The 13,877-nt window shown below is 41.4% G+C and overlaps 2 long non-coding RNA genes across 4 annotated transcripts in view; both read left to right on the top strand.

Moving 5' to 3' along the window:
* LOC146396078 (uncharacterized) overlaps positions 1 to 13,877 on the top strand; it is a 1,511,729-nt gene that overhangs the window by 1,133,699 nt on the left and 364,153 nt on the right. The gene's annotated exons all lie outside the window — the stretch shown is intronic.
* LOC102162816 (uncharacterized) overlaps positions 1 to 13,877 on the top strand; it is a 54,636-nt gene that overhangs the window by 37,138 nt on the left and 3,621 nt on the right. For 2 of the 3 annotated variants that reach the window (XR_014828932.1, XR_014828933.1), the window contains exon 3: positions 10,424 to 12,956. This is a non-coding gene — a long non-coding RNA (uncharacterized LOC102162816). The remainder of the gene's footprint in view (positions 1 to 10,423; positions 12,957 to 13,877) is intronic. The other variant, XR_014828934.1, reaches the window with a different exon arrangement.

Here is a 13,877-nt window from a genome sequence, read left to right as displayed (position 1 = left end):
AAGGGCTTAATCTCCAAAATATACAAACAACTCGTACAACTCAACACAGCAACAACCAAAAAACCCAATTGAAAAATGGGCAGAAGACCTAAATAGACATTTTTCCAAAGAAGACACACAGATGGCCAGTGGGCACATAAAAAGACATTCAACTTTTCCTATTGTAGAGCACAGTGAACTATATCCAATCTCCTGGGACCATGATGGAAAATAATATTTTTAAAAAGTTTAGGGAGTTCCCGTGGTGGTGCAGTGGTTAACGAATCCGACTAGGAACCATGAGGTTGCGGGTTCGATCCCTGCGCTTGCTCAGTGGGTTAACGATCCGGCGTTGCCATGAGCTGTGGTGTAGGTCGCAGACGCGGCTCGGATCCTGCGTTGCTGTGGCTCTGGCGTAGGCTGGTGGCTATGGCTCCGATTAGACCCCTAGCCTGGGAACCTCCATATGCCGCGAAAGCGGCCCATGAAATGGCAAAAAGACAAAAAATAAAAAAAAAAAAATAAATAAATTAAAAAAAAAATAAAAATAAAAAGTTTACATATGTATGACTGAGTCAGTTTGCTGTACAGCAGAAACTGGCACAACATTGTACATTAACTATAATTTAATTAGAGAAATGCAAATCAAAACTACAAAGAGGTACCACCTCATACCAGTCAGAATGGCCATCATTAATAAGTCTACAAATAACAAATGATGGAGAGAGTGTAGAGAAAAGGGAACCTTCTTTCATAGTTGGTGGGAATGTAAGTTGGTACGACCACTATAGGAAACTGTATGGAGGTTCCTCAGAAAACTAAAAATAAAATTACCATGTAATCCATCAATCCCACTCCTGGGAATATATCCAGACAAAACTATAATTCAAAAAGATGAATGTACCGATATGTTCACAGCAGCACTATTCACAATAGCCAAGACATGGAAGAAACCTAAATGTCCAATGACAGATGAATGGATTAAGAAGATGCGGTACCTGTATACAATGGAATACTACTCAGCCATAAAAAGAAGGAAATAATGCCATTTGTAGCAGCATGGATGGAACTAGAGACTCTCATCCTGAGTGAAGTATGTCAGAAAGAGAAAGACAAATACCATATGATATCACTTATATCTGGAATCTAATGTATGGCACAAATAAACCTTTCCATAGAAAAGAAAATCATGGACTTGGAGAATAGACTTGTGGTTGCTGGAGTGGGGAGGGGAGAGTAGGGTGGTTGGGGAGCTTGGGGTTAATAGATATAAACTATTGCCTTTGGAATGGATTAGCAATGAGCTCCTGCTGTGTAACACTTGGAACTATGTCTAGTCGCTTATGATGGAGCCTGATAATGTGAGAAAAAAGAATGTGTACATGTATGTGTAACTGGGTCACCATGCTGTATAGTAGGAAAAAAAAAATGTATTGGGGAAATTAAAAAAAAAGAACAAAATAATGCCATTTGCAGCAATGTGGATGCAACTAGAGATTCTCATAATTGAAGTAAAGCAGAAAGAGGAAGACAAATACCAAATATGATATCACTTATATGTAGAAACTAAAATATAGCACAAATGAACCTATCAACAAAACAAAAACAGACTTACAGACATAGAGAACAGACCTGTGGTTGCCAAGGGGGAAGGAATTGCGGGGACCCGAGGCGATGCTAGGACTCAAAAAAAGGACCTTGCCTGATGGCAGAAAAACCTGAAGGCAGGTTCCTAACCAAGGAAGGGAGCTCACCTGAACGGTACAAGCCGAAGGTGGGCCTCTGGACAGGATAAAAGCTCACCTGAATGGTACAAGCCGAAGGTGGGCCTCTGGACAGGATAAAAACCTGCCTGAATGGTACAAGCCGAGGGCAGGCCTCAGGTTACACAGCTCATTTTGATATTGATGGAAAAGAATTGGGGCTTTCTTGGGAAAACAATTTCCATGTTTGCGTTGGAGAACATGGATTGTTTCTTGGGTGACCTAGTCTTTCCTGCTGTTTTATTTGTTATTCAGTTTTCCTCAGTCTTAACTGATTATTTACTTATTATTCTTATTTTCCATTCTTATTTTCCTGTGGTGATTTGTGATTTAACAAAATTACAATAATAATATAATAAGAATTTCATCCTGAAGGACTTTCCCCTATTTAAATCCAACTTAATTAAAAACATAGTGTTTATCTACTAACCAGTTAATACAGTAAACTTTAGAGTTAGGATCTTAATGAGGTTCATAGAAGTGAGACATGTATTATTCTTGATGAAAAGAAACCCACTTGTGAGTTTTGTCCTTGAGTTTAGAAACTTTTAACAGTAGCTAGCTAAGTTGATTTGTATTTTCTCACACTGTCTCCCTGCCAAGGACACTTTGAAGATAGGCACCAGTCTAAAGACAGGATTTTTTGTGTTTGTAACTTCTTCAGCTTGTGGGAATTAGCTGGCCATGAGATGGTTTGTGCTGGGTCTCCTCTTTCCCACATGATATGCTGTGCCTGTTTGTCCTTGAATTGTACTCACTAAATTTAGTTAGACTAAAGATTTTAAAACATGACATATTGCTACTGTACCATGAGATCAAAAAACAAAGCCTAATAGTTAACCAGTGTACTTTTAACACTATGATGTAATCTGTAGTGAAAAACTGTCTATATAATCAACCACTCATGCCGATAAAATTTGAGCAGTCCAGCGCCCTGAAAGAAGGGCCAAAGAGGCTGTCTCTGTTCTTTCGCCAATGCTGTCCATCTCTGATCGGGATGTACATACTCCCTGGCCGTCGGAGCTGGCCTCTGGCAGGGAATGAGATGGACTGTGAGTTTAGGATTAGTAGATGCAGACTATTACATTTAGAATGGATAAGCAGTGAGGTCCTACTATATAGCACAAGGAACTATATCCAATCTCTTAGGCCTTAAAATTTTTTTTTTAAAGGAAAAAGAATACATGTGGATTTTGAGAATTTAAAAATGTGTGTCACAAAACCATGGGCAGGTGGATCATGAAGATTCCATCTATAAATGGAATGGGATGTGGGTTTCTATTTGAGGGCTCATTAGTAAGCAAAGGTAACAGGTGGAGACTTCCTCAAGGAAATGAGCAGGTAGAGAAAAGACAAGTTCTGCACCTTTTAGAATAATCAGAAACATGGGGAAATACAAGGAGGAAAGCCAAATAGGCCAGCGATACCTATTGTCAAAGGATTATACAGAGTGAACCTTCATACCTATTGTCAAAGGATTATACAGAGTGAAAGGGGCTGTGGGAGGGGCTCAATGTGATTTTGAACACAAGACACTGCAAAGCCGGCCTGGATGAGGATCAAGGATGGGGCCCAGGCTCTGGACAGGAGAGGAGCTGCTGGGAAGTGTGAGGATACGCACATCCTTAACATATGCAGAGGTGGGATGTGCCTGGGACAAATCTCTGCCCTCCTTCCAGACACCAAGGGTGTCATGCCATGACCCCTACTGGCCTTGCCTGGGATGAGGGCAGTGGTGAGAGGAAGAGAGGAAGGATGAGTGAGTTCTCAAAGTTTTCCGTGGGAAGCTAGGCCATTCATCAAAAGATCACAGTCACTAACTGAAGGTGGGCTTGCAGAGCATCAGTGTCAGAAGCTCTGATATGCAACAGTAGCCACCAGAGGGTGACAAGGGAAAGGAGGAAATCCATAGTCCAGTGAGCCCCAGCTTAGATCCTGCCTGCAGGGAGAGGGCAGGATGGGATTCCATCCTGGCTGACCAGTTGCTGTGTTTCGTTCTGTGTTCAGCATCTGCTGGTGCAGCCTTTCTCCTCTGGGGAACTTCCTGTTTTTCTATAGCCCACACTCACACCTCTGCTCTTCTCTTTTTCGACTAAATGTTCTTAGTTTCTTTTGTTATTTTTAATGATGTAGCTCTTGATCTTCTTCCACATTGACTTAACTTGGTGCTCTCCAGTAGACTCTTTTAAAGCACTTTGAACTCCTTCTCTGTGGAATGAACGATCACCCACGGAAAGCAGGTGTCTATGACCCTCTGCCTGCCTAACCACCGACTCCTTTATGGTGTGCTGTCACACGCTGCATTTCCGCACATACTTATTGAACATCTTTTATGTATATTGTGTGTGCTATTTACTAGGAGAATAGAAATGCAAAGACAGGACCCTTCCCCCACCAGAAAGCCAGTGGTCTGGCAGGGAGACCAGCTTATGACCAGCCATTTGATTCAGAATGAGATGTTCAAGGCTAGAAGTCTGCACAAAGTCCTGGGAAAGAGAAAGCACTTGGCTTGTGGAAAGCACACTGATTGTGATGCTGAATGAACTAAATCTGTAGGGAATCTAGGCTCAGATAGGGAGATTTCCTAGAGAAGGTGATATCTGAGCAGGGATTTGCTTCTAGTCCAAGGTGGAGTGGGAAACCACCCATGCTTGTAAATTAGTCCTGATAAAGCTCTGAGTGAGAACCAAAGATCCTCTCCTACAGGTTGAAATTTCCTGGGATTTAGTGCTGGAGCTTTGTGATGGTTATTTTAAATTCTTGGTGGTGTTTTTCTGCTTCCTTATAGACTCCAGGCTATATACCAGTGCTGAAGGTGCTGGAAGAATATCCTTCAGCAAATGGGAGCATCTGTGTATAACTAGGTTCCAAATGCCTGGGGATGAATTAGGCTTGGACCAGCATCATCCCACCCAAATCCTAATCTATCCGTATTCCCAGGGTTCCCCGAAATAAGGAGATCTGCAAATGCTATGGCTTCTGTTCATACATTCATCTTGCTTTCAGCCTTTCTCTCTTTCCCTGCAGTAATGTTCCCTTGTCCTTTATGTGCAGTGACTCAACTCTCTTATAGTGGGGTGGCGAGTCTTGATAAGAAGGTGCAGCAGTCATGTTGTCTGGGAGCCTGTGGGTGGACATGGGTCTCTGCAGACATTCAATACTGCAAGTTAGTGAGTCACTGAATTTGGATTGTGTGTAATGACTTTCCACACCTTATACTTCTCAAGTAGTGGGTGGCGTCTTCCAATTATTTATATGTGAACCCCACCTCTAGGATAAAATGGATTGGCCCCAAAGAGGAAAAAAAAAAAAAAATAGAATCACAGCTTTGAATGGTTTGAGATTGCGAGTTCAGGTTCTGGAATGTTCCCAAAAACTTTGTCATCCTCTTGACCTACAAGTTGGGAGACAAAGAATAGAATTACTCCCAGGAAATAGTAGGAAGTTATAAACTTCTTGCTGCTTCTTAATAAGTGACACAACTATGAATCTATCTTTATGTTTAAGAAGTTCCTTTTCTGTTTATCTTCACAATAGACCACTTTTTGTAGTTGTATTTGTACACAGCTCTCAGTTTTTAAGACTGGTTATCAATAGTATTTCCTTGGATTTCTGCTGGGGGCCGAGGAAATGCAGGGACTTGAAACAAGGACCTTGCCTGATGGCAAAAAAAAAAAAACAAAACAAAACCTGAAGGCAGATTCCTAACTAAGGAAGGGAGCTCACCTGAACGGTACAAGCTGAAGGTGGGCTTCTGGTCAGGATAAAAGCTCACCTGAACGGTGCATGCCGAAGGTGGGCTCCTGGTCAGGGTAAAAAGCCTGCCTGTATGGTACAAGCCAAGGGCAGGCCTCAGGTTACACAGCTCTCATTTTGATGTTGATGGGGAAGAATTGGGGCTTTCCTGGGAAAACAATTTCCATGTTTGCACTGGAGAACATGGATTGTTTCTCGGGTGACCTAGTCTTTCCTGCTGTTTTATTTGTTATTGTTTTCCTCAGTCTTTCCTGATTATTTACTTATTATTCTTATTTTCCATTCTTATTTTCCTGTGGTGATTTGTGATTTAACAAAGTTACAACAATAATATAATAAGAATTTTATCCTGAAGGACTTTCCCATATTTAAATCCAACTTAGTTAAAAATAGGGTTTATCTGTTAACTAGTTATATAGTAAACTTTAGAGTTAGGATCTTAATGAGGTTCATAAAAGTTAGACATATATTATCCAAAAAACCTAGCTGTGAGTTTTGTCTTTGATTTTAAAAGCTTTTAAGTGATAGTTAGTTTAGTTAAGTTGGTTTATATTTACTTACACTGTCTCCCTGCCATAACGCTTTGAAGATAAGCACCAATCTATAAACAAGGTTTGTGAATGCCAAATTCTGGTGTCTATGGCTTCTTCAAAGTACTCACTAAGTTTAGTTAAGATAGAGATCTTAAAACATGATGTATTGTACCTGATTGCCCCTAAATCGTACCCACTAAGTTTAGTTAAAACAAAGATCTTAAAACATGGTGTATAGCTGCTATACCATGTAATAGTTAACCAGTGTACTTTTAACGCTGTGATGTAATTTGTAGCAAAAACTGTCTATACAATCAACCACTTATGCCAATAAAATTTGAGCAGTCCAGCGCCCTGAAAGAAGGGACAAAGAGGCTGTCTCCGATGCAAAAGCCAACGTCCATCCATCTTCTTTGGGAAAGTGTACACTGCCTGGCCGCCGGAGCTGGCCTCTGGCAGATTTCCTCTTAGAGTTTGAGATTTTTTTGGTCCCTTTATTATTACCTTTGATTAGAGCCTTTATTTGTATTATTAGCATCAATGATTAACTGTTCTGAAAAATTTTGTTTTAAGCCTTCATTTCTCATATTCTTCATCCAATACCAATCCTCGTTCAAACTTGTCATTTATTTCTTCTCTCACGTCATTTCTAGGCTTCTCTTCTCCTCTTAGCTACGCCTTTGTCTAAGTCTTAATTCTCCTACATCCAGACTATGAAGTTCAAATCCCAGAATCTTCTGTGATCATTTTCCATTTTAAATCTACCCATAAAAATAGCAGAAGCCACCTTCCGAGAAAACATCACTTGTGACTCCATAATAGAAACCTGGTGGTTTTCCTTCAGTTTACTGAACCCAACCCATCTTTCAATAAGTCACTTATTACCACCTCCTTTATGAAGCTCTTAAGATCACAGCCTATCTAATTTTGATTGGACGACTAAAACTGAACATATGCCTCATGCCTTTTTTTTTTTTTTTTTTTGGTCTTTTTGCCTTTGTCTAGGGCCACTCCTGCGGCATGTGGAGGTTCCCAGGCTAGGGGTCTAATCAGTGCTGTAGCTGCCGGCCTATGTCAGAGCCACAGCAACACGGGATCTGAGCCAAGTCTGCGACCTCCACCACAGCTTGTGGCAACGCCAGATCCTTAACCCACTGAGCAAATCCAGGGATTGAACTCGCAACCTCATGGTTCCTAATCGGATTCGTTAACCACTGAGCCACGACGGGAACTCCAACTCATGCCTTTTTAATTACGTTCTTTGCTGGAAAATGGTGTGTGTGTGTGTGTGTGTGTAGTGTTTCATGACCTCTAGACACACTAACTTGAAGCTTGGCTCCATAGGAACATGTCTGGTCTGCTTAAAGAAGAAACATTTATGATCTGATCCCACCACATTATACCAACATTCTTTTACTATCTGTGCATCAGTAATAATTACATATTTATTTTTAAAATACCTTTTTTTGAACAGGTCGTACATGGATGTATTACACAATTCAAAGATTTCCAAAGGTATTCAGGGTAGTGTCTCTCCTGTCCCACAGCCATATAGAAAGCACAATTTTCTGCAATGTTTTTAGTCTCCTAAATACATTAAAGTTTTCCTGTACTATAAGGTGTTCTCTCATTTAAGAAACAATAAACTCCCATGGGTAAGATCTAAATGTTCTTTCTTATACCTGTGCCTCAATAAATTCTATTCACTAATCAAACCGCCTGTTCCACTTATGCTTAACTCCTTTGCTGTTGAGAAATAGGAAGGGCTTTAAGGTGAAAGCAGTAAAAATATTGAAGTAGCACGCAGCCATGACTGCTGACTTGGGTACAGAGCACAAAAGGAAGAATGGCCAACTCTGTGCCACATACCACTGGCCCTCATTAATTAGGGCTGATGGGGACAGTCCTTTGGCCGTTAACCTGGAGTGCCCTTTAAGAGCCCTCTTGGAGGCAGTAGGACTGGAGAGCTAATAAGACTTGGATGTAGGAGACCCCAAGGCTGTGTGAGTACGTGACTCTCTGACACTTGCTTGCTGCCATGGATGCCACCCTTGCCAGGAGAGCAGCCTTGCTCAGTTTGCCTCTGATGGCTCCTGCAACCCTTTCCACAGAGTGGTCGAATGTTCTTTGGAATGCCTATGGGACAAGCCACCTCACCCACCAGTGAGCCAGGACTTGGTTACAGATCTTCAGAAGGTTACACAGAAGACACATAATAAGCAAGAGCTTATTATGAAAAAGAAAATTCCTTATTATTATTAAATGAATCAAAATACATTTCTTTTTTAGTGGGAAAGACTAGAGGAATTTATTTATTTTGGGAGAAAGACTAGAGAAAATACTATAAATGCCTGCAAAGCCTCAGTTGAAGGAATCAATTGGTATTGCTTTTCCCATTGTAAAACGTAACTAAGCGAATCACAATGAACTCTCGTCATTGTGATCCTCAGCTCAGCAGCACCTAGAGTCCTGCAAAGTGTCACTGAGATTCCTTTCTCTCAGTTGTTAGCACTGAAGCCTCCTGTCAGCCATCTGGCGGGAAGGACAGTCAGGGAGCTCCACCCCATCCAGAGGGAAATAATAAAAATAAAAATGATCCTGAGTCAGGTGAGCAGGGCTGAGCAGCTGCCCATGTGCCACAAAGATAAACCTAGGTCTGAGGCTGGTGGTGGCCCCTCTGAGGCAGGTGAGGTGATGGTGATGGTAGCTCTGCTCTGCAGCAGCAGCAGCAGGTGGGAGGAAGTTTAAAGAAGGGCTCCTTTCTTGGAATTCCCATCGTGGCGCAGTGGTTAACGAATCCAACTAGGAACCATGAGGTTGCAGGTTCGATCCTGGCCTTGCTCAGTGGGTTAAGGATCTGGTGTTGCCGTGAGCTGTGGTGTAGGTTGCAGACGCAGCTCGGATCCCGAGTTGCTGTGGCTCTGGCATGGGCTGGTGGCTATGGCTCTGATTAGACCCCTAGCCTGGGAACCTCCATATGCTGCGGGAGCAGCCCTAGAAAGGCAAAAAGACCAAAAAAAAAAAAAAAAGAAGGGCGCCTCTGTCTCTTTATCCTGTGCCCACTCAGTACAGGATCCATGTTTACTCAGACATCAGTCAAGAAATAATTTCTGCTGCCTTGCTGTGTAGAATACAGCCCACCAGCACAGAATAGTATGGCTGGGTCTTTCTGGGAATAGACAGGCAGAAGGTAGAGCTGGTGAGCCTCTGGACAAGAGGCGCCACTGGAAGAACTGGAGGCATTCTTTGCAGTGAGTGATGGTGGAAGCACAATAACAAGTAGACTAGGAACTGAGAATCATCTGGGTGATGCAAGAAGGGTCCTGGATCAGATATCCAGAGAGCTGTGTGGGATAAGGAAGATACTAGAACCATAGACTTACTGTAAAATTGGGGCAGAGAAAGACCAAGGATAGTCTTTAGCTGTAACTAAGACTTTAAATGCTTTCTAAAGGTTCAGGGATGCACAGTTAATTCTTAATACATTTTTTGGGAATAAAGAACCCATCCATGGATTGTTATCAATAGATATTTGGATTGGGTGGCATTTCAAGAATCTTGTGCCCAGAGTTTGCAAGCCTGAGAAGCTGTTCCTTATGAAGCAATTCATGAAAGGAAAGAAAAAACAAAAAAATACTTGATTGACAAAATCCCATCCCCAGGGATTTTGATCTAATTGGTCTGGGAAGGGAGATAACTGTCAGCATTCAAAGATCTCTCCAGGTAATTGTAATTTCACCAAGGATTAAAACCACTGCTCAAAAGAATAGTCTTTGCTGAGTCATTTCTGCCTAGGGTGACGTGAGCACCAGCAGCACCCAGGCACCATGGCTGGGGTACGAGGAATAGACATGAAGATAACACGATGAGTCCCAACTTGTTGCTCATATCCCAAGGGGTCACACCCTATAATCATGGCAGGCAGGTTGGCAGGAGATGGTATGTCATACTCTTAGGTGTGCAAGGACACCAGGGAAGAGCAAATTGCTAATTATATTTGTGAGAACTCTTCTGAATTCCTTGAAGAAATCTTCATAAAATCTGAAGTTAAGTCTAAACACCCTGCTAGTAAAATAGCAACAACCAAGGCATTGTATTCAGTCATTAGTAGTTACGAGGATGTGTTACATAATAAAGATTACATAAATGGGGACAGGAAATTTCTCTAAAATTGAATATATAAACAGAAACAAATGAATTTCACTGTATATAAAACTGAAGCTGTTACCAGAAAACATTAATCCAAGTAGACTTCGAAATCGATATTCAGGCCATACACTCTCACTAGGAGAGATTGTTAGAATAAAAAGAAAGCTTAAATTTTACTTAGGAAGTTTGTGGTTGGTAGTATTGAGTATAGTGATTCTGAAACTATTTTGTGTGTGTTTGCAGGATTGAGCAAATGAATACATGTATTTTGTTGGGAACCAGAGTTCTCACCGTGTATGAAATGGGGAGAGTGAGGAAGACTCCTGTGGTGTTGGATTGGAACTACAATATTAAAAGAATGTGAACTCTTTTCTTTTAAAAATATGTATTTCGTCACTGTCCACTGAAAGAGCCTAAGAGCAAAGATGCCCCAGTAGCAATGAACACACCTAAAACCAGATCTGCTTTCTAAATACCATTTCCCATTAAAAGTAACCAGGGCTCCTTGGAGAAAAGATCAGTTCCAGGTTTGGGGCCAAGAAAGGACAAAGTAAGCCTGAAATGTCTTATTGAGAGAGAAAGTAAGAAAGTGCACAAAAGCTGATGGATTTATGTCAAAAGGCTACAGGAACCAGCTTGAATTTGGCCAAATTTGTGAAGATTTGAATATCAAAAATCATCATGGCTGGAATGGCTTTTGACACATTAATTTTTAAAAAATTCCTTGTTGATGCAAGAATTTTAAAGCTCTTTACAGAAGAATGTTAAGAGGTAAATGTAAAATGTATAGTAAATTTAGAAGAAATCACCAGGCAGGACTCATCAGTGATATTAAAACCAATGGATGAAAAATTTTGGGGGAACAGAATAGTCATTCAGTCTCAAACTAGCACTCCATGAATAGCTTATTCATTACAAAAGCGAAAATGTACCTTTGCATAGGGTAAACCTGGCAGTACCAGGTTAACCAAATGACCAAATGTAACACTGGTAATGGGCCACACTAGGGTCACGAGCTTCTGGATGTGATGTGCTCAAAATACATTCCTGATGTTCCTGCAAAAAAAAATGCTTATCCTGCATCCAATAGGAGGGAACAACTTTCAAACCCAAAAAAGGGATATTCTGCTGAACAACTCTCCTGGCTCTTCAAAAATATCTATGCCATGAAAAAAATGAGACTGTTTAGAATAAAAGAGACATGTAGTGTATGATCCTGAATTCAGTGCTGGACGAGAAAAAGACAGAATCCCAGGACATTATTGAGTCAATTGTAGAAATTTGAATATGACTCAGTATGAAAGAAATAGTGCTATATCAGTGTTAAAGTACCCAAGAATGATTGTTTTGTAATTATGGAGGAAAATGCTGTAGGAATACATGTGTGTATTTGACATTTTATTTCCTTATGATGTTTTACTATTTAAATTTTTTACTTTGAAAAATGTCAGCCATTTAGAAGAATGAACACTGATGGAGGAGGGTAGGGTTAGGGGGTGGAGAGGCAGGGTAGAGAGAGAGAGAGAGAGTGAAAATGTGGGAAAATTATAATTGGTGAATCTAAGGGAAGAGCATGTAAGTGTTCATTTTTCTAAATGACAAACTTTTCAAAAAATTTTTCAAGAGTAAAACATGATAGAAATATGTTGAATAGTTTAAAAAAAAACATTGAAGAGGTAATTGGGAGGATTTTCTGCAGAGTGAGGATGAGAGATTGAGCATGCCACTTAGTTTTCTGCCTTACATGAGTGGGTGAATGATAAGGTCATTATTTAAGGTCAAAAACAGAATAAGAATTTAATTTAAGGAGCAGGATGATTAGCTGAGTTTTGATCTTGTTGACTTTGAAGTGTTCATGGCCCAACCAAATGAAATACAGATATGGAAGTCAGACCTTAGGGGAAAGGTCAGAGCTAAAGCAGGCAGAGCTAAATTATCAGCATGGAAAGGGTAAAGATGCAGCATCAATGAGACCTTAAAGAAAGAGAAGAGCAATGAGCTATGGGATTCAAGGGAATTCTGATGTTTAAAGCAGTTCTTAATCTAGGCATCAAGGAGTCTGGGAGACCCTAGCATTTCCCAGTATCTAATTCACTTCCTTTCTGAGTAGGTAGCTAACTGTGTTTCTCAGCTTCTCCCAGCTCTGGGTGAAATCATATGACCAAGCTCTGGCCAATGGGCCAATGGAATGGAGGCAGGAAGCCTCTCCTGTCTCTAGGTGACAGCACATGACCAAGCTCGCTCACTCATCCTGATTTCCCATCTACGCAGCTGGAAGCTGAAGACTTTGAGACTGTTGAGCCACGTGATGGTAGAAGGGGGATCCCTGAATCATGCTTGGAGGAGAGCTCCCTAGGAGAACATTGGTATTGGAATTTGCCCAATCAGGAAATCAGCCTTGGTTGTGCCAGTCCATTAAGATTTGGGGGTTGCTTGTTGTTTCTTGAAGCTGATGGAATTCCTTATAAAGGACATAGTTTCTCTGGGAGAAAGGTCTTTTTAATCTGGGAGAAAGGCTCCTTTATTTTCTAAGGAGTCTGAGTTTCCAGAAGAAATAACAGGACAGGCACAGATGGAGGATCCAGAGAGAAATTAAAGAAGGAGCAAAGAGGCATAAGGAGAAACTCAAGAGATTAATGTCAGAGAACCCGGGTAAGCAGAGTTGCAAGGACCAAGTGGTCTGCAGCATGGAAGGTGGCGGCGACGTCCAGAAAGCGCTGAGGAGTGTCTCTTAGACTGGAGAACTAGTGGGTCATTCTTGACCTTGGCAGAAGCAGTAAGTTGAGCCGTAAATGGGGAGTAAGGAAATAGAGAGGGTAGGAAATTACTATAAAAACTTGTCTCCATAAGCAGAAATTATCACAAATTGTAAATCAACTATACTTCAATAAAACTTAAAAAAATGAAAAAGTAGAAAAAAAAAAAAAAAAACCCTGCACTTGTTTCCAGTGGGAAGGAGAAAGAAGGAACAGCTAGAGGAGGAAGCAGAAGCAAAAGAGGGTCACTTTTAAGGATGGGACAGACTTGAGTTTATTGGAATGAGGCAGTAAAGAGATGGAAAGTGAAGGTATGGATCATAGAAAGGATAACTGTGGAGACTGAGCGGAACAGAGGAGCCCGTGTAAACACTGACCCAGGAAAGGAGGGAGGACCCCTCTCCATCTGCAACTGTGTAGGGGGGGCGGTGGAGAGGGAGGGGGGATTGGGGCAGTTCGTACCTCATGGCCTCTATTTGTATTATTGTTACTTTTTGTTTTATTTTATTTTATTTGCTTTTTAGGGCCGAACCCCTGGCATATGGAGGTTCCCAGGCTAGGGGTCCAATGGGAGCTACAGCTGCTGGCCCACGCCACAGCCACAGCAATACCAGATCCAAGCCACATCTGCGACCTACACCACAGCTCACGGCAACGCCGGATCCTTAACCCACTGAGCAAGGCCAGGGATCGAACCTGCAACCTCATGGTTCCTAGTCAGATTTGTTTCTGCTGTGCCATGATGGGAACTCCCATATTATTATTACTTTTTTATGAAGTAGGAAGCAGCTATGATTTGAGAAGAAGGGAAGGAGGACTTTTGGAGAGACTGATACAAATCAGTGCTGGGCTTTGCCTTTATCTTCATGCTCAATGTTTGCCTAAGCATTAGCTCTTATAGCTGGGTTCTGCAGCTAAAAATCAAGAAGATGACAGCACCT

This window comes from Sus scrofa, chromosome 15 (assembly GCF_054392235.1).
Source record: "Sus scrofa isolate SSC_HxYL_T2T_F1_AM1 chromosome 15, Sscrofa_HxYL_maternal_Yorkshire_Landrace_v2.0, whole genome shotgun sequence".
NCBI classification, from domain to species: domain Eukaryota; kingdom Metazoa; phylum Chordata; class Mammalia; order Artiodactyla; family Suidae; genus Sus; species Sus scrofa.
This window is presented reverse-complemented; position numbering and strand designations above follow the sequence as displayed.